At 46.1% G+C, this 27,510-nt stretch overlaps 1 long non-coding RNA gene across 1 annotated transcript; it reads right to left on the bottom strand.

The window, feature by feature from the left end:
* Window positions 1-5,809: 5,809 nt before the first annotated feature.
* Window positions 5,810-15,107, bottom strand: LOC109282414 (uncharacterized). Its single transcript, XR_002089386.1, has 3 exons — window positions 15,027-15,107; window positions 7,009-7,089; window positions 5,810-5,893 (listed from the first exon to the last, which is right to left on the bottom strand). It is a non-coding gene; the product is annotated as an uncharacterized LOC109282414 (long non-coding RNA).
* Window positions 15,108-27,510: the final 12,403 nt, after the last annotated feature.

Below are 27,510 nucleotides of genomic sequence, written 5' to 3'. Positions count from 1 at the left end.
GAATCCAAGGATGAGGAAGTAGAAGGATTGTGGGTTAGGCTACATGGGGGGCAAGGAGAAAGGGATTTGGTGGTAGGGGTCTGCTACAGACCCCCACATCAAGGGGAAGAAAGAGATTCAGGGCTCCTGAGGCAACTCTCAGAGACCATAAAAGCTAAAGAGGCGGTAGTCATGGGGGACCTAAACTATCCGGACATCTGCTGGGAGTCACAGACAGCAAAGTCCCACCGCTCACGCAGGTTTCTAACCTGTGTACAGGACCTCCATCTGACACAGGAGGTACATGGTCCCACTAGGGGGAATGCCATACTGGATCTGATATTGGCAATGGGGGATGACATGGTAGGGGACCTCCAGATCGGTAGCCATCTGGGGGACAGTGATCACCTAATAATAGAATTCATCATAAGACATCAAGTGGGTAAGGTAACTAGTAGGGTGAAAGTGCTAGACTTTAGGAAAGCTGATCTCAATGAACTCAGGCGATTAGTCAAGGACGCACTGCAGAGTAGGGGTTTTGAAGGGATGGGAGCCCAAGAAGGGTGGCTGTGCCTTAAGGAAACGATCCTTCGGGTACAAAGCAAGACGATCGCCGAGCAAGGCAAAAGAGGGAAAGGGGCCAGGAGGCTTCCCTGGCTGACCAGAGAAATCCAGGGCAGCCTAAGGGCCAAAAGGGGAGCACATAAAAAGTGGAAACAGGGAGAGATCACCAAAGATGAATATACCTCCTCTGCTCGTGCTTGTAGGGAGGCAGTTAGACGGGCCAAAGCTACCATGGAGCTGAGGATGGCAACCCAAGTAAAAGACAACAAGAAATTGTTTTTTAGATATATAGGGAGTAAAAGGAAGGCCCAGGGAGGAATAGGACCCCTGCTAAATGGGCAGAAACAATTGGTGACAGACAGGGGGGACAAGGCTGAACTCCTCAACGAGTTCTTTGCCTCAGTGTTCCTAAGCGAGGGGCAGGACAAGTCTCTCACTGGGGTTGTAGAGAGGCAGCAGCAAGGCGCCAGACTTCCACGCGTAGACCCTGAGATGGTGCAGAGTCGCTTGGAGGAACCGGATTCATTTAAGCCGGCAGGCCTGGATGAGCTCCATCCGAGGGTGCTGAAGGCACTGGCCGACGTCATTGCAGAGCCACTGGCGGGAATATTCAAACGCTCATGGCACACGGGCCAAGTCCCGAAGGACTGGAAAAGGGCCAATGTGGTCCCCATTTTCAAAAAGGGGAGGAAGGAGGACCCGGGCAACTATAGGTCAGTCAGTCTCACCTCCATCCTTGGCAAAGTCTTTGAAAAAATTATCAAGGCTCACATTTGTGAGAGCCCGGCAGGACAAATTATGCTGTGGGGAAACCAGCACGGGTTCGTGGCAGGCAGATTGTGCCTGACCAATCTAGTTTCTTTTTATGACCAGGTTACAAAACTCCTGGACACAGGAGGAGGGGTGGATGTCGTATACTTAGACTTCAGGAAGGCCTTCGATACGGTATCCCACCCCATACTGGTGAACAAATTAAGAGGCTGTGACTTGGATGACTACACAGTCCAGTGGGTGGCGAATTGGCTGGAGGGTCACACCTAGAGAATCGTGGTAGATGGGTCAGTTTCGACCTGGAAGGGTGTGGACAGTGGGGTCCTTGGACCGATACTCTTTAATGTCTTCATCAGTGACTTGGACGAGGGAGTGAAATGTACTCTGTCCAAGTTTGCAGATGACAGAAAGCTATGGGGAGATGTAGACACGCCGGAGGTGTTACCAAATTTGCCCATTACTTTGGGGTGTGCTCATTTATTAGGGATAGTTTCTAGGGTCTTGGTGATTCTGTCAATGTGCTGCTTGTGTTACTATATGGAGCTGTATTTCTCCCTTCTGCAAGCCCTCACCCCCAGTGGAGCTATCTTGCAGGACTCAATCTCAATGGGACTGGGTTCCTCCAGTCACCAAATCAGTCATACACACAAACACACACAAATTAACGTGGCACGCCTGATCTGGCCGGGCTGATCAGCATGGACAGGCTGACACCCTCCTATGCCAAGAATCAGTTCATAAGAGCAACAATAAAATGCAGTCAGACACAAGCACACAGGTAAACAGAATCCCTCTGAATCCGGCTGGGTGTCCAGCTGACACCCTCATGGGCCAGCATTCAGTTCATAAGGGCACGTCTGAGTCAAACTGGGTCAATCAGCCTGTACAAGCTGATCCCCTTATGTGTTTCAAACTCAGCACGTCCCAATCTTTGGCCTCTTGATGAGCAAACCCCACAATAATTTAGGCTTCACAGGGATCTTTAGCATAGGTAAAAGAAGCGTTGCTGCAGAGCACAGGAGGAAAAAGAAGCAGAGAAGGAAAAATATACCCAATTACTACCAGTTTGCCTATAAAAGTTATTTATTGCTAAGCATATGAAATATATAATAGTACTAGTAGTAATAGACATGCAAAAGAAAAACAAGCACAAACAATGACAATACTACCCTGGTTTCACTAAGTATTTGGGGAAACTTAGCTCAAGCTTAACTAATACAGTTCAGGTTCAGAAGTTTATGACTAGAAAGAAGAGAGAACGCTGGGAATCTCACCGAGTCCACGGTACCCAGGCTGCAAAGCTGACAGGCACAGTCTGTAGCACAATCCTTGAAGAGAGAGACGATCTGTTCTTCCAGCGTCCCAAGAATGACAGGGGATGGTGTCAGCACAGGAGTTTTCTTCTTCTTCTTTCTTTCTCCTTTTCTTTCTCCCTGCTTCTTCTTCTTCTTTCTTCTCTTTCTTCTTTTTTTAAGCACACACACTTACAGATCTTTATACCCTCAGTTCAGCTGCTTTGAAGCACCCTCAGTAGTGTAAATCATTGTCTTTTCTATTGACAAGGGGTTATCTGGTTTGGACCATCTCAGGAAACTGATTGATAATCAGGAAACACTTAAGATAAGGGAGTAACCCAAATACTTGGGAGCCAGCTTGAGATTCCTATGGATGGCAGATATCCTGATGGGATATCTCATGGTTTCTTCAGGAACAATAGATAGCTTGCAGTATCAGGATTTTGGATTTTTACTTGTTGTGAACAAGCCTCAGCTTAGCATGACTTTTCCAGATTTTACTATAGTCTTTTAACAGACTTAAAGCAATTATTGGGGTGCTCATAACCTTTTGTGGAGAGGACTCCCACCAGTCGTCTCGGGAAAGATACGACAACACCTGGGATTAGGGCGCCAGCAGGCTGGATGCTGTGATGAACCCTTAACCATTGTTCAAATGTTGCCCGTACCCCCTCTGACTCGGTCTCTTGCCTCAGCATTCCCTAACCCGGCAACCGAGTTTTAGTCAATCAAGTTTAAATAGGCCTCCCATAGTGGGACCGGGGAATGTACGGCCCGAGATGCCTATTAAACTTAGAGCTGTGTGTGTGTGTCTGGGGGGAGAAAAGTCCTTAGCAAATCCAGATTAGAACTGGTCTAATAAATGCTGAGCTGGGTGTGTGTGAACATGGGTTAATTAACATTGGAAGCACAGATTCCCCATCATGCAGCGCTCTCCTGCTTCTCTGGTCCCAGAATTCACTGCAGTCTCTGCTTCAGGCTTTCTGTTTTCCATCTCTCATGTAAATGAATGGTCATCTGGTTCCATCTCAGATGCAGATGAGACCGAGGGCAGTTGTTCACTCTTATCACCCTTATCTGGAGAGTTTTAGGTGCGTCTCTCACTGCATCTTAATCAGTTTCGTTTATGTAGAGGAGGGGAGGGAGGGGGGGGGGGAGTCCTTTGTGAGTCAGACAGACTGCATCCTGTACCAGGGTTGCCCAAGAATACAGAGCTGAGGCGTAACAGAGGGCAGGGAACAGCTGCAAGCAGACCTGGACAGGTTGGACAAGTGGGCAGAAAACAACAGGATGCAGTTCAACAAGGAGAAATGCAAAGTGCTGCACCTAGGGAGGAAAAATGTCCAGCACACCTACAGCCTAGGGAATGACCTGCTGGGTGGCACGGAAGTGGAAAGGGATCTTGGAGTCCTAGTGGACTCCAAGATGAACATGAGCCGGCAGCGTGACAAAGCCATCAAAAAAGCCAATGGCACTTTATCCTGCATCAGCAGATGCATGACGAATAGGTCCAAGGAGGTGATACTTCCCCTCTATCGGGTGCTGGTCAGACTGCAGTTGGAGTACTGCGTGCAATTCTGGGCACCACACTTCAAGAAGGATGCGGATAACCTGGAGAGGGTACAGAGAAGGGCCACTCGTATGGTTAAGGGCCTACAGACCAAGCCCTACAAGGAGAGACTAGAGAAACTGGACCTTTTCAGCCTCCGCAAGAGAAGGTTGAGAGGCGACCTTGTGGCTGCCTATAAGTTCATCACGGGGGCACAGAAGGGAATTGGTGAGTATTTATTCACCAAGGCGCCCCCGGGGGTTACAAGACATAATGGCCACAAGCTAGCAGAGAGCAGATTTAGATTGGACATTAGGAAGAACTTCTTCACAGTTCGAGTGGCCAAGGTCTGGAACGGGCTCCCAAGGGAGGTGGTGCTCTCCCCTACCCTGGGGGTCTTCAAGAGGAGGTTAGATGAGTATCTAGCTGGGGTCATCTAGACCCAGCACTCTTTCCTGCTTATGCAGGGGGTCGGACTTGATGATCTATTGAGGTCCCTTCCGATCCTAACATCTATGAATCTATGGCGGGACTGTGGTTTGGGTTCTTTGGGACAGTCCCCCAGTAGCATCGACAGGAAGTTTGGGGTGGCCCAAGAAGTATTTTGCCCCATAATCCTATCCTAATCTGACCTTTATTTAGGGCTGTGTACTTGATGTGGGATATTAGTTTACATATTAATTAGTACATATGCATAGCTAATGAAATTCTCTCTCTTTAGGATGTGTAATTCTATTTGGGTCTAGATTAGCTTTGAAAAAGGAACCAGGAATAAGGAACAGGGAACTGGGAATAAGGAAATGGGAAAAGCAACCAACTTCAGCCTCATACCTTTCCAGAGCAATGCAGATGCCAATTCAAAACCAATGCAAGCAAGGTTACACTACAAGTAAAACCTATAACCAAACTGCTTTTCCAGAATATGTGAATATTGGTGCCAGCACTGTCAGCACTCCTAACTGTACCACAGACCTCCAAGACAAATGCTGTAAAGTCTGTAAGGGTTACAGATCTTATTGATGATTTATCAGCCACCAGCAGAACTAAAAGGCTGCTATTTGCACTGAATGTTTGGCTTGCTCTGTTCCACATTACAATGAAGCCTACCTGAATCAGTTCTACAATAGAGACACTGGTGGGAGATTTCCTGGGAAACCCATAGAAACCCAGCTGACTGGCAAAGGAGAAACATTTTTCCATCATTAAGACTTCAACTCAATGCAGATGCACAGTCAAAGTACCCAGGGAATAAATTAAGAGGAATTAGTTTCAGAACCATACAACCAATTACTTGCAAAAAATCTCCTGATGGTGAAAACTCTTCCTGCAATTTCCAACAGTAAGAAATGTTTATGAACCAACTTTTAAAACTAGGGGTTTCCTTCTTTCTTGTCTTCTCCTCTGATTCTCTGTTCCTATATTAGTTATACATTTTTTTAGATGTAGTACATACAGTACCTAGTGATTTGTCAAATCTGCTTCCAGATGCCGGTTAGTATTGCCTTTGATGTGACAGAACACAGCATGGTTGGACTGGCTGGCTCCTGAAGTGGCTACAAATGGCAGACTCATAGCATTAATTGCTCCCCTGGAAGCTCACCTTTATACTAGAAGGCTGCTCTCAACTTGTGTGTTTGCTGTATGGGAGACAATATTAAACAGTGATGTGTCCTTTGCAAAGCTTTCTGTTATTCTTCACATTGGGTCAGATCAGGAACATGCTGACACATGTTTTCTGTTAAGACACAAAGTGTAGACCACAGGACAGTAATATCTGAATTCCTCTGCTCTGCGCAGACACCTCAATAATCAGATCATTCCTAACACCAACAGAGGCTGGTTCCACTACATATAACCCTTGGGGGGCAGGACAAGAGCAATGCACATGTCTGATCTGAGGATGGGGATTGGTGACAGCAGGAATGGGAGAAAACCTAGATGAGCACTGAGCCTGAATGATCCCCTAAGTTCCAGGTCATGATTAAAATACTCAGTTGGACCAATTTTGAAAAGGCTTGAAGATCAATTTCTTCTTCAGCACTTCATTTTACAGGACCAATTTCTTCTTAGTCTCATCTACAGACCAAGCAACACAGCATTCGCAGACATTATTGAACTACTCTCCAAAACACATCTTAAGAACAAATCATAGATATTTTCCATTAGGGCATGACCAGCTTTTCACATGCATGAGAGCTCATCACAAAAGCAATGAACACAGGAAACATTTGTCCTTTGTTTTATGCTGAGGACAGCATGGGTGAAGCTACTTTTTTGCCTTCAAGGCTAGGAAAGGACCTGCGAATGTTTAAAGAAATGACACACAGATGCCCATATTAATGACTACCACCTCACAGGAGATTTTGGTCCAACAAAGTTAGATACTAAGCTATAAAAGGCCCTGGGAACACAGCCAATCAGTACTGCTGCAAGCTTTAACTTAAAAGTAGAAAGCATCAGCTTTCAAGTCAGGCTTATTTTAAATAGATTTTTTGAAGATCCACCATGTTCATATTAGTACTTGAAGTTCTGGAGCTCCTTAAATGCTGTATGGGACACAGCCATGTTCTCAAGCTGAGATAATATAGCCACCAGGAAATGTTTAGGTTCTCTGCTATACAAAAAAGAGGAGTAATTATGCCAACATGTTCCAACCCTGAAGGCTGGTGTATGTGATGGACTGGGGCATAAGCAGTTTGGCATAATGGTTAGACCACTGAGAGAAAGCAGGGGCCTGGGGCTAGGTCAGAGGGCAGGAGCCATATTACTGAAACCAGGAGGAAATCCAAGGGCAGAGTCTGCAACACAGTCCACAGTCCAGCATTCAGGGATCAGATACTGAATACCAACCTGAGGCATAATCCACAGGGCAAAGTCCAAGAGCAGTTCCAAACCTGGGTCAGGAGCCAGGAAACAGATCCATGAGGAAATCTAAAAGCAAAATCCAGAAAGAAGTCAAAACCAGAGTGCAGGACCCAGGAGGCTTGCCACAGCAAAACTGTTGACTGGCCTGCAGGCCCAGGGCCCCAGCTGGTGTCAAGGGGATAGGCACTGGCAGCGCTCCTGGCTGATCAGAACGCTCACGGCTCCTAAACTGGGGCAGAGTTCATTAGCGGAGGCTTACTGCAGGTGGCTGTTGAGGTACTTGGCCCAAGCTGGTCTGCCTGGTCAGAGTGCCTGACAGTGTATACCAGGAGTACTCAACTCCTGGCCTGTAGGTCAGATCTGGCCCATGGAGCCAAGCCATCTGTCCCATAGGAGTCCCCATGGGCCCAACAGTTTGTCAGGAAGGGAACAGTAGCAGCAACTGCCTTACCCCGGTAACAAATTTCCAGACCCTTGGGGCCAAGTGAGGCAGTGTGGAGCTACAATCAGGCACCCAGGTGGAGGTGGCACAGGGCCCAATCTGGTTTGTGGACTGGCCTGTGCCATTCATCGGGCCCACAGCACCAAGAAGTTGAGCACCACTGGTGTATGCCATCTGTATTAGACTTAAAGTAATGCAAGGTGCTTCAATGCTAGAGGTCCCTAAATCCTTGACAGAAGATGAAAGGCATTCATAACTTGTATCTGCCCACTGGAGATACAGTGGTGCTGTACTGCAGCACAGAACTGATGCGTCAATCTTGTCTTGGTGTTAGCTATGTCTGGGTGCCTACTATATCATAGCACAGATGTACCTATTCCAAAGCATGTATTTCCTATTAAAGTGGAAATATTCCATATTAGGGAAATTTTGGATGTGCACAGTACTTCATTCTGTTTAAAAAAAATGGCAAACTCCCAGGTCTGACTCTTGAAATCCAAAACATGGTTCTCTTTCATTTAAGAGAAAGGGGAACTATTTCCTTTGCTTCTCTTTTTCATTGGCAGTCACACTATCATTTTTTATTTACAGATGGATATAAGAATGGTCAAATTTGAACAGCTAAAATGTGTGACTCCAATCAGAGATTTTTTTTCTTCTAAGGAAGTTTAATAACTTCTTTGCTTTCCAAAATGATAGATCATTTTGAGGGCTTCTTCCTTCGTTCCTAGCATGTGTGACAACTGAAAATTATGTCTGTGTGATAAAGGTGCTTGCTGAAGGCTCTATGAAGATTAGACCAAGTGTTTTTCTGTCATTTGTTCGGATATTAAGTTATATGTTGTTGCTAAGAGCCTAATTAAAGTCAAAGATTAGTAAGGCCTTGTATGTAGGGAGGCCTAGCAAATTTAGCAAAGTCTTGAAGTAGTAGGCCCTGTGGTGTAGTAAAAATTAACCTTATCAAAAGAATGTACTGCTTGTACTGCTATTGGTCAGTCCTAAGGACAGTTTGAAGTAGGAAGAATCTGGATGTCTGTAAGTTATCAGCATAGCTCAGAAGTTACAAATTGTCTGGCACATCCGGAAGTCATTTAGAAGGAAGACACAGCTCTGTAAAAGAAGCTCCTGATTTAAGATTACCTGCTGACCTGGATTCGGTGGGCCCGTGGATCTCGAGAAGCCTGAGGACTGAATACCAGTGTCCTTCCTGGTATCCCTCAGACAGTGCTGATCAGGGACACCTGACTTCACTGAGCTTTGTGGAAGAGGAATTTGTCATACATCAGGCATCAGAGGGGACTGCCGATAAGTTGCCGACGTGAATTATTATTGTCTGTCCTTGTTTGTCTTGTTACTACACATACTTGTGTTTTTGTTAAGTTAATAAACCTTTCTTACCTTTCTACCCCTGACCACACTCTCAATCCCAAACCTTCTGCAGGCAGCTGGGACAAGCATGGAAATTAGAAGAACCCTGTATTTTCTAGTTAATTTGAAATGCCTAGAGAACAGAGAAAATGGGGAATGAGACCTGAGCTAACCTACACTGTTAAGCAGTTGATGTCAAAGACTAAACAAATCATCTGACAATAAATACAAGGGAAAGAATGCTTAGGCAGAACAACCCACCCCTTTGTGTTTGTTTCTCTCACTTAGGGATACCTAGTTCAATTTGTATTACGTTAAACAAATAAACAGAATAATTATATACTAATATAAACCTGATACTAATTTTGGCAACATATCTTGGCTTGCTGATGGAGGCTGATCTGTATTACTGAGACCACCCCCTGTACTCTATCAATGGGGTACAGAAATATACATTCAAGATGTATATCAGTTGGACAACTGCATCTCATTAACAGTTACACAGCTGTAAACTGCATTGTTCCTGAAGAGTTTCCAAGCCTGAGTCTTTCTCCTCTTAAATGAGTTCAGGAGGCTTTGTACACTTGCATTTTAGTGCTGTACTGTAACAGTGTCCTGCTCTATGGGTGGCCATAATGTCCCTGGAGCCCCCTGAGCTCTTGTCTTCTATACTTTCTTTGGGCAATCTCCCCTTCTACTCACCTGCCATGCTTTGATGTCATTATATCTTTAGAAAAGGGAGGCTGAACCAGGACTTCCTAAGTTTGATCTCACACTCCTGAACTCAAGCGTCTCCGCCCTCTGCCTTAAGGGTTAATTATGTGGGCTCCATCATCCGCAATACCCACACCCATGCCTCACATTATTATGTCACACATAATAATCCCATCATAACCACCCCTACAGGCTCCGGGCTCCGTTCATCCTTACACCAGCCCCTCTCTGGACTGTGGGCACTCTTGTGCCCCTCTGTCTCTGATCATGGCTCTCCTGACCTTCAGTCCTTCACCTTAGACCCTGGTCTTGCTCTTAGGCCAGCAGAGACCTATGGGCTCTCCAGCCCCGCCAGTCTCTGGCTGTGGCCCTTCTTGGCCTTTGGCCCTTTCTGTGCCCTGGCCCCACACCTAGGCCAATGAGATCTATGGGCACCCAGCCCTCTGCTCTCTTTCCAAGCCCACTAGCCCCTGCTCTGCCTCTGGGCCCTCTGGCCCTCCATCCTCTTCTCTCTATCTGGGTCCTCTCTCCCTGGGCCAACTGAAACCTCCTTACTTCCCCTTAGCCCCTTCTACAAACCACCAGAGCTGTTTACCCCAGCTCAGGTGTTAACCAGGAGCCCTGCTACCCAGGAGCCCCTCCATGGCTCTCAGGAATAGACAGTTTGTTTAGCTCCAGCTCAGGGCTTATATCCCAATAGCCCAGCACCTGTAGGTCATGTAGCTCCTAATTGCCCCCTGACACACCTGCAGGCTGCTTCTCAGGTAGCCTGCCTTCTCTTAAAGTAGCAGGAGAGCCAAGCCTTCTGCTATATGTACCACCATTTGGCTTTTAATTCAGCTGAAATTCAGCCCTGATTCTGAGATCCTGACTGGCTAAATTCCCTACCATAAATCTACTGCAAACCAGATATGCACCCCATGATCATCTGTAGTTGGCTGCGCTATAAGATTTTGCAGGAAAGTTTGTGGGGACATATAATGAGATTTCATAGGTTTCATAGACATTTGGGCTGGAAGGGACCCTGGAGGATCGTCGAGTCCAGCCCCCTGCCCCAGGGGCAGGAAGTCAGTAGGGATCATAGGATCACAGCAAGATAAGCATCCAAATGTGTCCTGAAGGTGTTCAAAGTGGGTGCTTGAACCGCCTCCGGCAGCAGTCTATTCTAAACCTTGGGGGCTCGGACAGCGAAGAACTTCTTTCTTATGTCCAGCCTGAATCAGTCACAGTGGAGTTTGTGACCGTTCAATCTTGTCATCCCTTGGGGTGCTCTGGTGAACAGACGTTCCCCCAGATCTTGATGAGCACCCCTGATAAACTTATAGGTGGCCATCAGATCACCCCTGAGCCTGCGTTTTTCCAGGCTGAATAGCCCCATGGCTCTCAGCCTCTCATCATAAGGTCTGTTTTCCTGACCTCTGATCATGCGCATGGCTCTCCTCCACACCCTCTCAAGCTTCTCCACATCTTTTTTGAATTGTGGAGCCCAAAACTGGATGCAGTACTCCAGCTGCAGCCTCACCAAGGCTGAGTACAATGGGAGAACGACGTCCCGGGATTTGCTTGAGAAGCATCTATGGATGCAAGCCAGTGTTTTGCTCGCTTTACTAGCCGCAGCATCACACTGAAGGCTCATGTTCATCTTGTGGTCAACCATGACCCCCAAGTCCCTTTCATCTGTAGTGCTAACCAGCGTAGCACTACTGAGCCTATAAGCATGCTGCAGGTTTTTCCCCCCAATGTGGAGAACCTTGCATTTTTTGGTGTTGAACACCATCAGGTTCTCGTCCGCCCATTTCATGAGTCTGTCCAGATCTGCCTGGATTGCTCTCCTATCCTCAGGTGCGGATGCTTTACCCCAGAGTTTGGTGTGATTGGTGAATTTGGCCAGTCCACTTCTGACGCCAACGTCCACATTATTGATGAATATGTTAAATAGTATAGGCCCTAGGACAGAGCCTTGTGGGACCCCACTGGTCACAGCGCACCAACACGATTGGCTCCCATCGACCACTACCCTCTGGGTCCTACTGCGGAGCTCCAGCCAGCAGATCGTGGTGACGTCAAGGCCGCAGTTAGCCTGTTTAGCCAAGAGGTGATCATGGGATACCAGATCGAAGGCTTTTTTAAAGTCGAGGTATACAACGTCGATCTCTTCACCCTTGTCCAAGTGATAAGTCACCTGGTCATAAAAGGAAATGAGATAGGTCAAGCAAGACCTATCCACAACAAACCCATGCTGGGTATCCCTCAGGATATTGCCTTCAGCTAGTCTGTTAAGGATGGCCTCCTTGATAATCTTTTCCAAGACCTTCCCCAGGATAAAGGTCAGGCTGATGGGCCTGTAGTTTGCCGGATCTACTTTCCTCCCTTTCTTAAAGATAGGCACAACATTAGCCCTCTTCCAATCACCGGGCACTTCACCAGAATGCCAAGAGGTCTCAAAGATCTGTGCCAGGGGCTAAGTTATGATGCTCACCAGCTCCCTGAGTACCCTTGGATGTAACCCATCAGGACCGGATGACTTGAAGGTATCCAGCCTGGCAAGGTGTTCCTTCACAAGGTCAGCTTCGATGGAGGGCAAGGAATCTCCCTCACCTGGGCCTCCCTGACCCATAGTGGGCAGGGCCGTCCCATGGAACTGGTGAAAACCTGATGCAAAGTACACATTTAGCAAGGTCACTTTTTCCTGGGCTTCAGTTGCCAGTTGCTCCATCTGGTTTAGCAGGGGTCCAATGTTTCCCTTGCTTTTCCTCCGGCTCCCCACATATCTAAAAAAGGACTTTTTATTTTCCTTGATATTTGTAGCTAGCTGGAGTTCCATCCCAGCCTTGGCTTTCCTGATTTGCTCTCTGCAAGTCCAGATCAGAGCAGAGTATTCCTCCTTGGTGGCAGTTCCAGTCCTCCATCCTTTGTAGGTCTTCCTTTTAAAATGCAGGAGGTCCGCCAGTTCCCTGGAGAGCCAAGGGGGCTGCTGTGCCCTTTTGCTGCCTTTCCTCTGAGACGGGATGGACTTCGCTTGCGCATCCAGAATTGCTCCCTTGAGGAGCAACCACTCGTCCTGAACTCCCCTCTCCGTTGGGTTGTGGCCTTTTAGGGCCTCTCTGACAAGCCTCCTGAGCTTGTCAAAGTCAGCTTTCCTGAAGTCGAGGACTTCTGTATTACTGACTGACTTGCCAGCTTTACGGCAGATGGTGAAGGTGATCAGTTCATGATCACTGTCACCCAGCTTCCCTTCGATTGTTAGGTTGCTGATTAGGTCATCCCCAGTTGCCAGTACGAGGTCGAGCAGCACTTTACCTCTTGTTGGCCCGTAGACTTCCTGTGTTAGATAGAGGTCATCCACACATGAGAGAAAGCTTTGCGACCACTCGGATTTGGCCAAGTGCTCCTCCCACAAGATGTCTTGGGTAGTTAAAGTCTCCTATGACAACCATACACTGGGATTGTGCAACTTCAGCCAATTCCCTGGTGAACTCCTGGTCAAGGTCTTGACCCTGAGTAGATTCATGGAGGCTTTTGCAAGAACAAGGAGTAGATCCAGGATATGACATACGAGGTCATATGAGGAGAAGCTGAGGTCATACGAGGAGGGGCTGTAAGACATGGGACTGTTTAGCCTGGGGAGAAGACTTAGAGGGAACTTGGTGGCAGACTACAAGTACATAAGAGGCATACATCAGGGCTTGAGGAAGCATCTGTTCACCAAGGCGCCTCAGAGGAAGATAAGAAACAATGGACACAAACTGCTTGAAGATTGCTTCAGATTGGACATAAGGAGAAATCTTTTCGACTTAAGTGCCTAGAGTGTGGAACAGACTCCCCACAGAGGTGGTACAATCACCTACCCTGGAGATCTTTCAAAAATGACCCCAGCAGTCTTTCCTGCCCAAGTGCAGGGGGGCTGGACCCAATGATCTTGTGAGGTCCCTTCCAGCTCCTATCATCTATGAATATGAGAAAGGTGGGACATGGAAAGGTAGCTTTTAAGTGGTAAGGTTTGAGATTCATATAAAGGAAGAAGTAGGGTCCCTGGAGCTACTGGCTTGTGTAGTGTTTCTTTCCATTCCACACTTCCAGTAGGCAGGGGCTCTCTCAGCTCCCTGCTTCTCAGACTGAACCCTCTTGCCCACCTCTGACATCAGAGGTACCACAAGATGGAAGTTACTGAAAGATCGGAGGGAGAGAAGGAGAAAAAAGGAGCCCAAGGTACAGTGCCAGATTATGACATGTTGAGGCCATAAAAATGTCCAGTTTAAGAGGCCCCATATGATAAAAATAATCCACGAAATCCACGAAAATGGATTTTCATCAAATTTTAAGATAAATTATTGTTATTTCTCCACAAATTAATGAACTCAATATGAGTAATGACTGTGGAGCCATATATATGTATATTTTTTGTCATATTAGAATGAAAATGTCCAGTTTTTTTCTTATTTAGAGGCCCCTCATATTGTGAGGCCCCAAACTGTAGCTTAAGTAGTTTAAGCCTAAATCTGGCACTGCCAAGGTAGGAGCTAAGAGGTTGGGAGGAAAAGGAAATGGGGAGAAACAGAACAGACAGGCAATTTAAAAATGAAGAAAACAGGCAGAATAAGGAAACACAAAGACAGTGGTAGGAAATTGCATTAAATAGATTAATAATTGTAGAAAATAGATTAATAATTGTAGAAAGTAATACCCAGATGGGACCACAGTGATTATAGATCTCATCTCCTGCATAGCAAAGGCTGTAGAACCTTGCCCAGCAATCCCTGCATCAAGCCCAGGAAATCCTGGCTGAATGTGAATGTATCTTTTGGAAATACTCCAGTCTTATTTTAAAGACCTTACATGACAGAAAATCCACTACACCCTGAGGTAAATTATTTCAGTACTAAATCACCCACATTTTAAAAACCTTCCCTTTATATTTCTCAGCAGGATTTGTGTAACTCTAGCTTCCAGCTATTAGATTCTGTTATGCTCTTGTCTGTGAAATTGAGGAGCCACCTCCTATCAGCAATTCTTCCTCCATGAAGGCACTTATAAGCCAGGATTCTTTTGTAGAATTTAAGTAACTTTGATACAGGGCTTTAATTAAGAACCATAAAAATACATGTGAGAGATGCCCTGCTCCTGGAAAAGCCATATCACATACAAGAGAATTTAATTTAAGCAAAATGTACAGTGAAGATACAAGGAGCCACTTTCTGAGGGTCCTGCAATGATGCCTTTAATTGCTGGCATGGCTTCTGGCCTGGAAGGTTTCTTCATTTGAAAACTTCAGATGTCATTCAGATGTCAATGTGGGCATAAGTGCAGCTAGGGGAGGACACTCTGTTGTGAAATGCTTATGGGAGGCAATCTCACTATTTTGGAAGTTCTTGTCTGTGAGCAAAGAAGGAAGACAGACGAAATAAAATTGCCCTTGAAAAACAGGTCAGGCATATAGTGTTTACTCTATGCCACTGGGTTCCAGGGATGGGGTACTCACCCAGACCTCCATGCCTCTGGGGTTCTGTCGAGTCACCATTCAGCACAGACCAGTGCGGTGGTAAACAGCTTTATCTATATTAGGAACAGGATTGAGCAACTCACATGCTCACAGCTTGCAGGGAGAACTACAACTACCCACCACCACAAACCACACCCACGGGGCATCAGAGGGAGAGACTGGGTCATCCCACTTCTGGTCCCTTAAAGGTACATTCCATAAACCACAAGGCAGGTTAGCACTCGGATTAATAAAGCTTTGGCCTAGAACAGAGGTCTCTTTCTTGAGACCACAGCAAAGCCCATACCAACACCCTAAACAGTCTAATTTCAGCCAGTTCCAGAGAATAGAAGGAAACCTGCACATGGTTCTCTTCTCATTCCCACCTATTCAGCTAGAGAGACATGGTGTCCTTTCCCCTGACTCTTGCTGTGAGACTCAGCCCCTCGTCCTTACCCTGCTTTTTCAGGAATTAATTTCCACCACCACCCCTTCCCCCCCACCCCCACCCCCATGGTGAGATCTTTGCAAATTCTTGTATTCAGGCCAGGCAACTGCGATCCTTGCTGTAGCCAGATGAAAAGGGTTAAACCCTTCTTTGCTAGTCTCTAGTGGTGTCTAAAGATTCATTCACTTTAAATAAATCTCTGTTTATTTGCTGTTTCTAGCCACTGTTTGGTCAAATTCCATTTTGAGGAATCTGTTCACTGTACCCTGTGCCTGTGGTTTCATCTAACCCCCCTCCCTACCCTACCCTACCCTACCCTTCCCTTCCCTTTTTATCCATCCCCCATGCTCAGTGCAGCCTACAGTGCAGAGAGGGCTACTTTTGAATGTGTTTCTTCTGAACATTGGAAAGTAGTCCTTCATTCAAAATCCCAAAAAAGGGTTGTCATAAGGAAGATGGTAATTAATTGTTCCTGAAGTCCACTGGGAAGTAATGAATGTAAACTGCAAGAAGGGAGATTTAGGTTAGACACAGAAAGAACTTTCTAGCTGTGAGGAGTGGTTAAGTACTGGAAGAGATTACCTAGAGAGGCTGTGGAATCTGGTTGTACTAGTTGTATGGGATGGTTTAACTTTAGGCCAAAAAGGTTGGATCTCACTGACATCCATGATGGTGGAAAGTCAGGTCCTATGAGCCTACTGCCACCTATGTGGTGCAATGCATTCTGGAACCAATGGACACTGCAACTCCTTATACTGTGCTAGATTTTTCCCATTGGGCATTAAACATCAAGTTTGCTGTTTAAACCAGCAATACCAACTCAAATCACATGCTTTACCACAGAGCTGCTTTGTCACTTGTGGCCTGTCATCATTAGAACTGTAGCCTGAAGTCTATGCTCAATTCTCATTGGAATGATGTATAATTTTAAGTTAAAATGTATTATCTTCATTTTCACAATTTACTGCAGTAAGTGCTGAATGCCAGCTTCAATCAAACACCTCATTTTCTCTGTGTGACAATTAAGTAAATCAAAGAATGCAAAGGAAGGATATTGCTCATTATGAATTACCAGCTCATTGCTGGGAATATGGAAGTTATTCCCAATAATCTGAGTTATTGGGAGAATATCAATGACTATCACACATTCAGAGAAGTCCAAGAGTAGCACTTGAAAAACGCAGTGAAACCACAGTTAACAGAAACTGGGAATCTGCTAACAGTATATATATATATTTAGAGAACATAACAGCCTTTTGCTGTAAAAAAATGATTATGCTTATCTTCAATTGACACAAAATCTTGGATATGGGCTGAAATTAACGTCTAAAACAGACTGAGATCTATATGCAAATTTAGGGACACGCTTGCTATGACAATGAAGTCACTACCCTGAAATAAGAACCTTTAAGTTGCCTGAAAGAAAATGTCTGTATTTTCATTAGAGAGATCAGGAGAAGCTACAGAGAGTGGCAATGTAACAGAGACTATGAACCCTCTGTCTGTGTCAGGCCATGAAGCTGAGTGGAGAGAGGGAAGCATAGAAGATCTGCCTCAGCAAGCATGAAGTTGGCAGTTGGACACCAGCCATGTTGACTAGTTCCTATTTTCTCTTCCATTTAGGGAGAATTTAAGTGTTAACTAATGTGGGTTTAATCTATGCTAGGAAGTTTGGTAATTTACCCACGCTGCCTCATTCACTCCTTAGCTAAGAAAAGATAAACAAAACTTTTCTCATATTAATGTGTTTCAAGATAAAAGTAGCACCCTATTAAAAAGGACCTCTCTAGCCAATGCCACGGATTCTGTATGGTGGTACAATCTACAGTTTGTTAAATAATGTAAATTGTAAAAGATCATGGGACATTTCTGTTTATCCCAGAAGGAAACCTCATCTTTGAGGAAACAATTGATTGAGTTGCTAATGAAAGCGACATTTGTACAAGAGACCCATATAAATTGATTATCAGGCAGCTCCCAGCCTTCTTGAGTGAGACTGAATAGGCATAAAGAACCACATTCAGAGTTAAGTCTAAAGGATGAAGGATGACAAGAAGATTCCAGTCACATCAGCCTGGATGACATTAGACTCCATGAGCCAGATTCAACTCTGGTATAATTAATTACACAGGAGGAGTGGTATAGGGACACAGCCAGGTGCCTGGGGCAAAACAGATGAGGTGAATTCTGGTTCACAATTGCAAGTCAGTGCTCAGGCAGTTGCCTCTATCATCCTTCTCTAGCTACACCACTGCACAGGAAGCAAGGAGGTTGTATCAGGATTGTATATGGGTGTTTTAGATGCCCTTATAATGATTTATGCTCATTTATTAATAAGTAATTTAGACTCTTGTATACATCATGCAGAACTGATCGAATGGATGGGATTCTTGCCCAGAACATAATCAATTTGTGCCATTTCAGCAGAGCAAATTGACCCAGAAACTGCCCTAAATGGACTCCTAAATTACTTCATGCACAGGGAATGAAACTGTAGTTTGGTAACCAATAGTGCATTTTCATAAGAATCTCTAACTTTATAAAAGGTCCCATAATCCAGGCTCAGAGTTATCCAGACATTAATGAAATTTTTGTGTGCCTTCTGGATGCATGGAGGGCTATGCTAGCATATGGAACATATATTGAATCTGGCCCAAAATATGTGATATCCTTGAAAATATATATTTCTAAAAATGAATTATATAATTAAAAACTGAACTGCTAAGGAAGCTGAAACAAGAAGGAACATTTTAAACCAGTATCAATCTTTCTTTTAATACTGTTAACAGAAGAGAAGATCCTTTCCCTCTTTCAAAGAAGGCCATCTGACTATTGTCTTCTACATAACAATGCTAAGTATGATCTTATAGTTAGCTATAGCCATGTGTCTTCTCAGGCTACAATATTATGAGACCTTCCAAACTAACCAGCTTGAGCCTGATCATATTTTGAATGGAAGATCTCAAAGATATGCTGCCGGAAATTATGATGACAATTTCATCAAGTAACATGTTCTCTCTGCATTGATTCTAGGTGACTAGTGCAATGTTGCATTTGCGTGCACTGTATCAATGGAGGTACTAATGTTGAGCTAATATACAAAACTAACTAAGACAATTATGTATCATACATGCACACAGTGGAATTCTGTGAATTTTTCACATATGCTCATTTGGGGCCAATCTCCCAAATCACTGCTGTGCACTTCTGTGAGCTATCCCTCTGCATATATGATAATATGATTCTGTGTACAGGGCCAAACTCTGTTTTTACCATGTATCATCTGTGATCCATCAGATGGTGTTCACTATATTTTGTGTTTTAAAAGCTCCAGAGACCAGTCACGGTATTTGCATGTGTGTAGCTACACCATGGAAGTTTCTGTGTATTGAGTATACATAGTTATTTGGGGGGCAGTCATGCCAATGTGATATCATCTCATTGTTTTTGTTCATAATAAAAGACACAAGAATTTAAAGGGGAACAGAAGCAATCCACAACTCCAGGCTGGAGTGAGGTCTCCACGGCCACTGCTGCTCCCCTTTTACACCGCATGCAGAAAATGATCCGTGTCAGCTTCTCCCCTTTCCAGAAAGGGAATTAGTGCTATGCCCCAATATCCACATAGTGAAATATCCAGTGCCATGTGTCTCACTCAGATGCTTACTTTTCACTGAATCACAGTAAGCCTGCATAGACATCTGCTCCACATTACATAACCATGCCTGACAACGCTGACAAGGGAAAACTCTCAGTGGTGCTCTAATGTTTGAAACTGTAATAGATACCATACCTTCTTGCATACAATATGACCCCACTAAGACAGTCACCATTTTTTTGAAAGGCAAAATGAAGAAAAGAAGATCTTTGCTTAAAAATACTGGTAAGTAGCAGTAAGTAACTGAGTAGCAGCTTCTGCAGCAGGAGTCTCTGCCAGGTCGAAAGGTTCACAGCTAGCAGGTAAGAAGCTCTAAGTGCAGTACTACAGCATTACTTTTGTTCACTTTCCACTCCCCACAAGCCCCACACAGACAGAAACTGATATTACCATATTCCTCACTTATGTGTACCCTAGTTTCCAGAAGCTGAATTTTGGAGGTTGTATGTGAAAAAAATGGTTGTATGTGAAAAAAATTAATGTGAAAGGTTGTATGTGAAAAAATATAATATTCAGTACAAACTCATTATAACACACCTGCATGGTACTGGGAGAAACATTCAATAAAAGAGGGTGCTCATTATAATGGAGTTAGCCATTTTTCTGGGGTTAATTTCCATTGAAAAAATCAGTTCCTGCAGTTGGGATTCTTAAAAGCAGGGGTTTGTTATAAGCAGGTGTAACAGGGGCTCAGGCAGAAGCCCTGTTACTAAGGCAGGATTGGACATAACTGACTCGACAATGCACCCTGCCAGGTGGAAGGAATTACACACCCGGGGCAGGACCAGGTGATTAGCCTGCCACAGCCGGTATATATCTGGTGGTGGGACAGATACTTTTTGCCTTTGGGCAGGAGAAGACAGCGAGGGGCAGCCAAAGCCCCAGACTGTGAGGAAGACAAGAAGCCTGCCTGGTGACCTTGTGTGGCACCTCTAGTGGGCGGGGTGAGTACTGTACCATCCCCCTTTACTGGAGCGCCCCTCAACTCTCCTGCCACGACTTGTTATTGAGTGAAAGGATGGGGTTCAGTGGTGTTCCTCTTCTTGGGTGACTCGGTGACAGAGGTACTCACGTTTGCACGGTGATGTTCCTCGGGGCTCCGCCTCCTCTACACCTCATCCACTCGCCAACCACTTGGGCGTTGGTATCGTTGTTTCCGGTGTAAGGTCGGTGTAATGCTGGCTCATGCGGCCATGGCTCCAGTTCCAGCTCCGGCTGCGCTATGAACGGTAAGTTCCATGGGGTGTGGGGGGCCTGTGTGTTCCCCGTGGGGGCTCTCTGGGTTTTCTCACTGCCACACCTTGGAAAGACGACAAGACTGTGGGACCTGAGATGAGGAGATGCCAGGCAAGCTGCATACCTTATGACTCCTGTGGCTTCCGGTGAGTGCAGGGCTTGGCAAAGCAGTGCGGCGGGGGAACCCCAAGTGGCAGTAGGCACCCCGAGATGACGGATGGGCAGGAGGATCCCATGCTGGTCCAGATCCCGACCCCAGATCTGCAATGTCGCTGAGAGCGGCAGCGCGGGAAGTAGAGGAGCAGCCGAGACCACTCCAGGTACGCGGCAGATGCGAGAGACGTGGGGAACGTGCCTTGTTAACGAGATAATCAGTGCTTGGAACATTAAGTGCTACATTGTAACTGGGAAGTATCCAGTGCCGAGACATCTAACCGGCATCTGAGATGTGCCTCGCTAATGAAGTAATTAATGAGGCTATTGTTCTTGAGCTACTTTATTTTTGGAAAATAAACCAACAATAAGCATGTACCATCGGGGCGGCGTTTATTGATCCCTAGCCTTGAAAGACCACTGATCTCCTTCATTTTCTTTTAATCCAAGTTGTGGCAGGCGAGTACAGCAAGGAGATGAAGCTAGGATCGCTCACCTGCTCACAGCAGGGTTCATTACAATAACTTTGTACTGTAAAAATACTCCCCATTTACAGATCGCTTTCCAGCAAAGCAGATCAAAGCGTTTAACTTTTATGAAAGAACAGAGCTCCATGATTTCTTTGGGAGCTAGAGAAGTATTATCCCAGCCTCACTCATTGAGAAACTGAGGCACAGACAAGTTCATTAACTTTGTAGCAGAGTTGAAAATAGAGCCTAGATCACATGATTCCTAGTCCTTTGTGTTTCCTATCAGCACATGCTCCTTTTCATAAATCAATGATTTATTAAAAGTTAGTACAGCATTCTAGAGTGATGACCTCAAATGTGAGAACAATACTATACACTCTTTGGGAAGATGGGGGCAGAGCAGTTACAGCATCTTGCTGCATGGGTGAGTTTGAGCTCTGCTTTGGACTCTTGCCAAAGGCTGGCACAACTGTACTTGATCAATCAGACTGGGGAATCAAAGGTGGTGAAACTGGATGCTAGACACATCACTCCCTTATGTGCTGTTGGTTATAGAAACTGAGTGTTAAGATAAGCCACTCAGCTCAGGAGAAGCTTTGACCTTCTTGAAGCACTCTTCTGAGCTGTTGTGGTGTGGACAATTTCTGCAGCATGTTCCCATGTTTGCCACAGTCAATATGCAAAGCAGAACTGTATCGACTAGTGTTTGGATTAATCTTTGTTATGCACCATGCTAAAGAAATACATTGTGAAAAGCTATAGTACAACAAGAAAGCAGCTTGCCAAGCCTAAGCAGTCATAGCCAGCTCTTTCAGCACCCAGAGTGAGGTTGGAGAGTTATATTGACTGGAGGGAAAAAAGGAGGAGAGAGGGAGAGGAGATTTACTTGCCTGAGCTCTCCTCCCTTGAGTACCAGAAGTTACTGCTGGATAGGGCTGTGTGAGGCTTTGGACCACACTTCAGATCCGGAGAAGATTTGGATGCTTCGGACACCAAAGCATCATGTCTGGATCAAAGTTCTGGCTTTGTTAGGCTTTCTGAAATGGTTCAGAGTTTCCGAACAACTTCGGAAAAGCTTTAGAGCCGCTTAAGAGATTTGGCCATAGGGTATAATGGAGAATCAAAGAAATATCTATAATTTTGTTGTATTTTGTCTGATTTGGATGAAACTTGCAGAGGTGGTAGTCTCTGCTGAGAGTGTGAAGTCTGCCAAGTTTCAAGAAGATAGGTGCAGGAGTTTGGGGGGAACTGCACCCCAAATTCATGAAAGCAAAACTCTTGTCACCTGTATGTGTTACACCACAGGAGGGTGAAAACTGCAGCAGTGGTCACCCCTGCTGAGGTCAAGAAGTCTGCCAAGTTTCAAGGTGATAGGTGCAGGGGGAGTCTGGTTTCTGGGGCCCTGCACCTCTGGCTGCTAATAGGCAAAACTCGTGACATAGATGACCTTGTGTGTGTTAAGGCACAGCAGGGTAAAAGCTGCAGGCTTGCTAGCCCCTGCTGCAGCCGCAAAGCCTGCCAGCTGTCAAGGAGATAGGTGCAGGGGTTCTGGGTTCTAGGGCCCTGTACCCCTAGCTGCTGACAGGCAAAACTCGTGCCATGGGTGCTTGTGCAACTGACTGTCTCTGTCTTGGGGCAGTTGATTATCTGTATTGATTCTTTCCTCTCCTTAGTCTGTGGTTTTGTAGGTGTTATTCCTTGCTTAACTGGTTACATTAGCTAGCTACTGTGTATTGAGCTGGTCCCTGAGTGAATCCTGATTGACTGGTAACTGGTAACACAGTAGCTTAGCAGCCAGGCCTGCAGTAGTACTCCCCGCCCCCTGCAGACAGACACAGTTGCACAGCCACCCATGTCATGAGTTTTGCCTGTCAGCAGCTAGAAGTGCAGGGCCCCAGAACCCAGAAGCCCTGCACCTATCTCTTTGAAAGCTGGCAGGCTTTGTGGCTGCAGCAGGGGTCACTATCCCTGCAGCTTGCATACTGCTGCGCCTTAACACACACAGTGTCACCCATGTCACCCAGGTTACGAAATGCCTGGACACAGGAGGAGGGGTGAATGCCATATACTTAGACTTCAGGAAGGCCTTCGATACGGTTTCCCACCCCATACTGGTGAACAAGTTAAGAGGCTGTGACTTGGATGACTACACAGTCCGGTGGGTGGCAAATTGGCTGGAGGGTCGCACCCAGAGAGTCGTGGTGGATGGGTCGGTTTCGACCTGGAAGGGTGTGGGCAGTGGGGTCCCGCAGGGCTCAGTCCTTGGACCGATACTCTTCAATGTCTTCATCAGCAACTTGGACGAGGGAGTGAAATGTACTCTGTCCAAGTTTGCAGATGACACAAAACTATGGGGAGAAATGGGCACGCCGGAGGGCAGGGAACAGCTGCAAGCAGACCTGGACAGGTTGGACATATGGGCAGAAAACAACAGAATGCAGTTCAACAAGGAGAAATGCAAAGTGCTGCACCTAGGGAGGAAAAATGTCCAGCACACCTACAGCCTAGGGAATGACCTGCTGGGTGGCACGGAAGTGGAAAGGGATCTTGGAGTCCTAGTGGACTCCAAGATGAACATGACTTGGCAGTGTGATGAAGCCATCAGAAAAGCCAATGGCACTTTATCGTGCATCAGCAGATGCATGATGAATAGATCCAAGGAGGTGATACTTCCCCTCTATCGGGCGCTGGTCAGACTGCAGTTGGAGTACTGCGTGCAATTCTGGGCGCCGCAATTCAAGAAGGATGCGGATAACCTGGAGAGGGTCCAGAGAAGGGCCACTCGTATGGTTAAGGGCTTGCAGACCAAGCCCTACGAGAAGAGACTAGAGAACCTGGACCTTTTCAGCCTCCGCAAGAGAAGGTTGAGAGGCGACCTTATGGCTGCCTACAAGAGGTCAGGGAAGCAGACCCTACGATGACAGGCTGAGAGACCTGGGGCTCTTTAGCCTGGAAAAGCGCAGGCTCAGGGGTGATCTGATGGCCACCTATAAGTTTATCAGGGGTGACCACCAGTATCTGGGGGAATGTTTGTTTACCAGAGAGCCCCAAGGGATGATGACTAGGTCGAATGGTCATAAACTACGACAAGACCGTTTCAGGCTGGACATAAGGAAGAATTTCTTTACTGTCCAAGTCCCCAAGGTCTGGAACAGCCTGCCACCGGAGGTGGTTCAAGCGCCTACATTATGCCGGGGCCGAGGGGCTGTGGCCAGCAGCCCGGGCACGTGGGCCGGGGAAAAGGTCAGCACTGCGAACTAGAATTAGGCACTGACGCGTAGAGCTTGATTAAAGATTGTTTTACTTACATCGTAGCCGGTCGCGGTGCAGACAGGAAAAACTTTCTTGAGTTGCAGTTACAAAAAGACACACGTGGAGTTTGCTAGGCTCCACAAAACAAACACGAACAGAGCTCTGGATACGCACTCATGGAGTTTGCTAGGCTCCGTGGAACGACCAAAATGAGAGTCCGAAAGGTGACTCTCGACGAGCGTGCAGGGTAGGGTACGTCGAGGGATCGTGCAGCAACGGGGAGAGAGTCTTGGTAGCTGATCAAACCACTGGTCGGCTCTGAGACATGCGCAGAGTTTGTTAGGCTCTACCACGTGGCTCAGAGTTCTCCACAAGATGGATGCGGAGTCCCCCTAAATGAGGTCCTCCCCGGAGATCTCCGACTTGGGCGGAAACTGCTCAAGCCTCTTATATGGCTACCAAGCCAATCGCTAGCTGCCACGTGGGAATAATTTAGAAACAGCCAATAATGGGGTACGAATTTGCATGCAAGCGGCGGGAACTCCTTTGCACCGGGGTTTTCTCTCTGCAGCTGAGAATTGCACCGTGCAAAGAAAGCTCCATGTGGCAGGAAATAATTCTGCAGTGCCGAAGCACACACAAAATCATTGGGTCATGACACGTTGAACACCTTCAAGAGCAAACTGAATGCATATCTTGCTGGGGTCCTATGACCCCAGCTGATTTCCTGCCCTTTGGGCAGGGGGCTGGACTTGATGATCTTCTGAGGTCCGGTCCAGCCCTAATGTCTATGAAATCTATTAAATCTATGAAATATAAGTTCATCATGGGGGCACAGAAGGGAATTGGTGAGGTTTTATTCACCAAGGCGCCCCCAGGGGTTACAAGAAATAATGGCCACAAGCTAGCAGAGAGCAGATTTAGATTGGACATTAGGAAGAACTTCTTCACAGTTAGAGTGGCCAACGTCTGGAACGGGCTTGGGGTCTTCAAGAGGCGGTTAGATAAGCATCTAGCTGGGGTCATCTAGACCCAGCACTCTTTCCTGCCTATGCAGGGGGTCGGACTCGATGATCTATTGAGGTCCCTTCCGACCCTAACATCTATGAATCTATGAATGAATGTCACAAGTTTTGCTTGTCCACATCTTGAGGTGCAGTTCCCCCCAAACCTCTGCACCTATCTCCTTGAAACTTGGCAGACTTTGTGGCCTCAGCAGGGGCCACCAACCCTGCAGTTTTCACCCCCCTGTGGTGTAACACATACATGTGACATGAGTTTTGCTTTCAAGAATTTGGGGTGCAGTTACCCCCCAAACCTCTGCACTTATGTTCTTGAAACATGGCAGGCTTCATGCTCTCAGCAGAGGCTACCGCCCCTGAAAGTTTTATCCATATCAGACAAAATAAAACAAAGTTATAGATATTTCATTGATTCCCCATTATACCCTACGGCCAGATCTCCAAAACAGCTCCGAAGCTTCGGAGCCGCTTTGGCTGAATTGAAGCAGGAAACTGATCCAGAACTCTGGATCAGATCTCTGGCATCTGAAGCGGCTGGATCCAAAGCCGAATCAAATAGCTGCCTGTTCACACAGGCCTACTGCTGGTGCGATAGCAGGACAGACTAGGGATGCTGCTGCTGAAGGACAGGTAGCAGCAGGGCTCCTGGTGCCCTTTTTGCCCAACCCCACCAGAAGCAGGCTATGCCTCCCATGCCATAACTTCCTGGGGAAGCGGGGGCGGAAATTCTACCCTCCTTTGTTCCCCGAGATACACTGCTGAGCTTGGGGCTGTACCTGCCTGACTCCAGTGGCTGGCAGGAGCACAGAGATGCCTCTGCTGTGGCAAAGACTCCAACATTGGAGCTTGAGGCTGGTGTCGCCCAGCATTCTAAGATTCTCAAGATACAGAAAGCTGGGAGTGGATTCTGAGCTACATTCCTCTTTTGTATTTTGTAGAGGGCTTAGCCCAGGGATTCACATCAGTGTCTTGTTTTTCGATAATGCACCATTTTAGCTCTTACATAAGTGACATCTTCTGGTCTGGAACAGTGCTGCAGCTTTCCTAATATGTGCATTAGGCAAACACACTTTTGTAAAGATCACTCTGTGCTGATAAATCATAGTCCTTCTCACTGCTATTCACTAGCAGGTTTTTTTAAAAAACAATATTGATGAAATCATAAAAGAAACCTTCCAAGTAACACATGCCCTTTTAGATTATAATTGTGATTGGATGGTCTTTGCAGAACTGAATATACAGTTTTACTTCATATATATTTGCCCTTGCAGCATATTGCACATGGAAAATGGTAAATTATTTGGCAGGATCTGGAGCTTCTTGGTACAATCTACTTTATGAAGAGGATAGTGCATAGCTGCCATGTACCAGAAGCAGGCCAGAGAATGCAGGGTAGCTCAGAGTCACCTATCTTTCCTGACTTGAGGGGACAAGGAAATTGTTTTCCTGATTTTTGTGGAGAGGTTTATTCCCTTGTGTACCCAGACAGCTCCTCTGGATAGACAAGGGGGAAGGGGAGAGTGGAGCCAAGTCATCTTCCCATTCCTTGCAAGGCATAGTGTTCTTACCCACATGCCCTCAGCAAGCAATTATAGGCTGTTGGCAAAGACCTGGCACAATCATCACAAATGCAGGCTAGGGCTATGTGACTATGGCTATGTGACAGACCTAAGGTAGCAGGGGAGGCTCCCAAACTGCTTGGGATGGTGTGATCAAATAAATAAAGCAGGAAACTACATTTATATTTCAAAGCAGAACCTGCAAGGGGCAAGAAGCTGGAACACCTGAGCAGGGACAGAGAAACTGAATGCATGAGAGTTGTGAGGAGTATGTGATACATGAGAAACGTCAAAAACATGTTATGGTCAAGGTATCCAAAGGGAAGAAGGAGATACAGATTTGCCTATACAAACCCAGGCAAAGATGAGGCCTGTGGGGTATCTTCCTCATCACCTAAGAAGACCTGTGGATCCCCAAGAAGTATTTTATGAATACCTGGCTACAAGGATCCTGTCCTCAGGATTAGGTAAGACCTACAAGGCTTTCTGTTGTCTTTTTGGCTTATTATGTTACATTTTAAGTTAAGCTATTGTGTGTGCTGTCACTGTGTCTTACTAGGCTGCATCTCAGCTTAGGTGAAGTTTTTCTGTTGTTCCTTGTCTTGTGCTTGAAGTTGCAAATTGCTGTGCTCAATAAATGCTCTCTTCAGAGAAGGGACTATTCATGTTCAAGCATTTATGCATTC

Source organism: Alligator mississippiensis, chromosome 6 (genome assembly GCF_030867095.1).
Source record: "Alligator mississippiensis isolate rAllMis1 chromosome 6, rAllMis1, whole genome shotgun sequence".
NCBI classification, from domain to species: Eukaryota; Metazoa; Chordata; order Crocodylia; family Alligatoridae; genus Alligator; species Alligator mississippiensis.
This window is presented reverse-complemented; position numbering and strand designations above follow the sequence as displayed.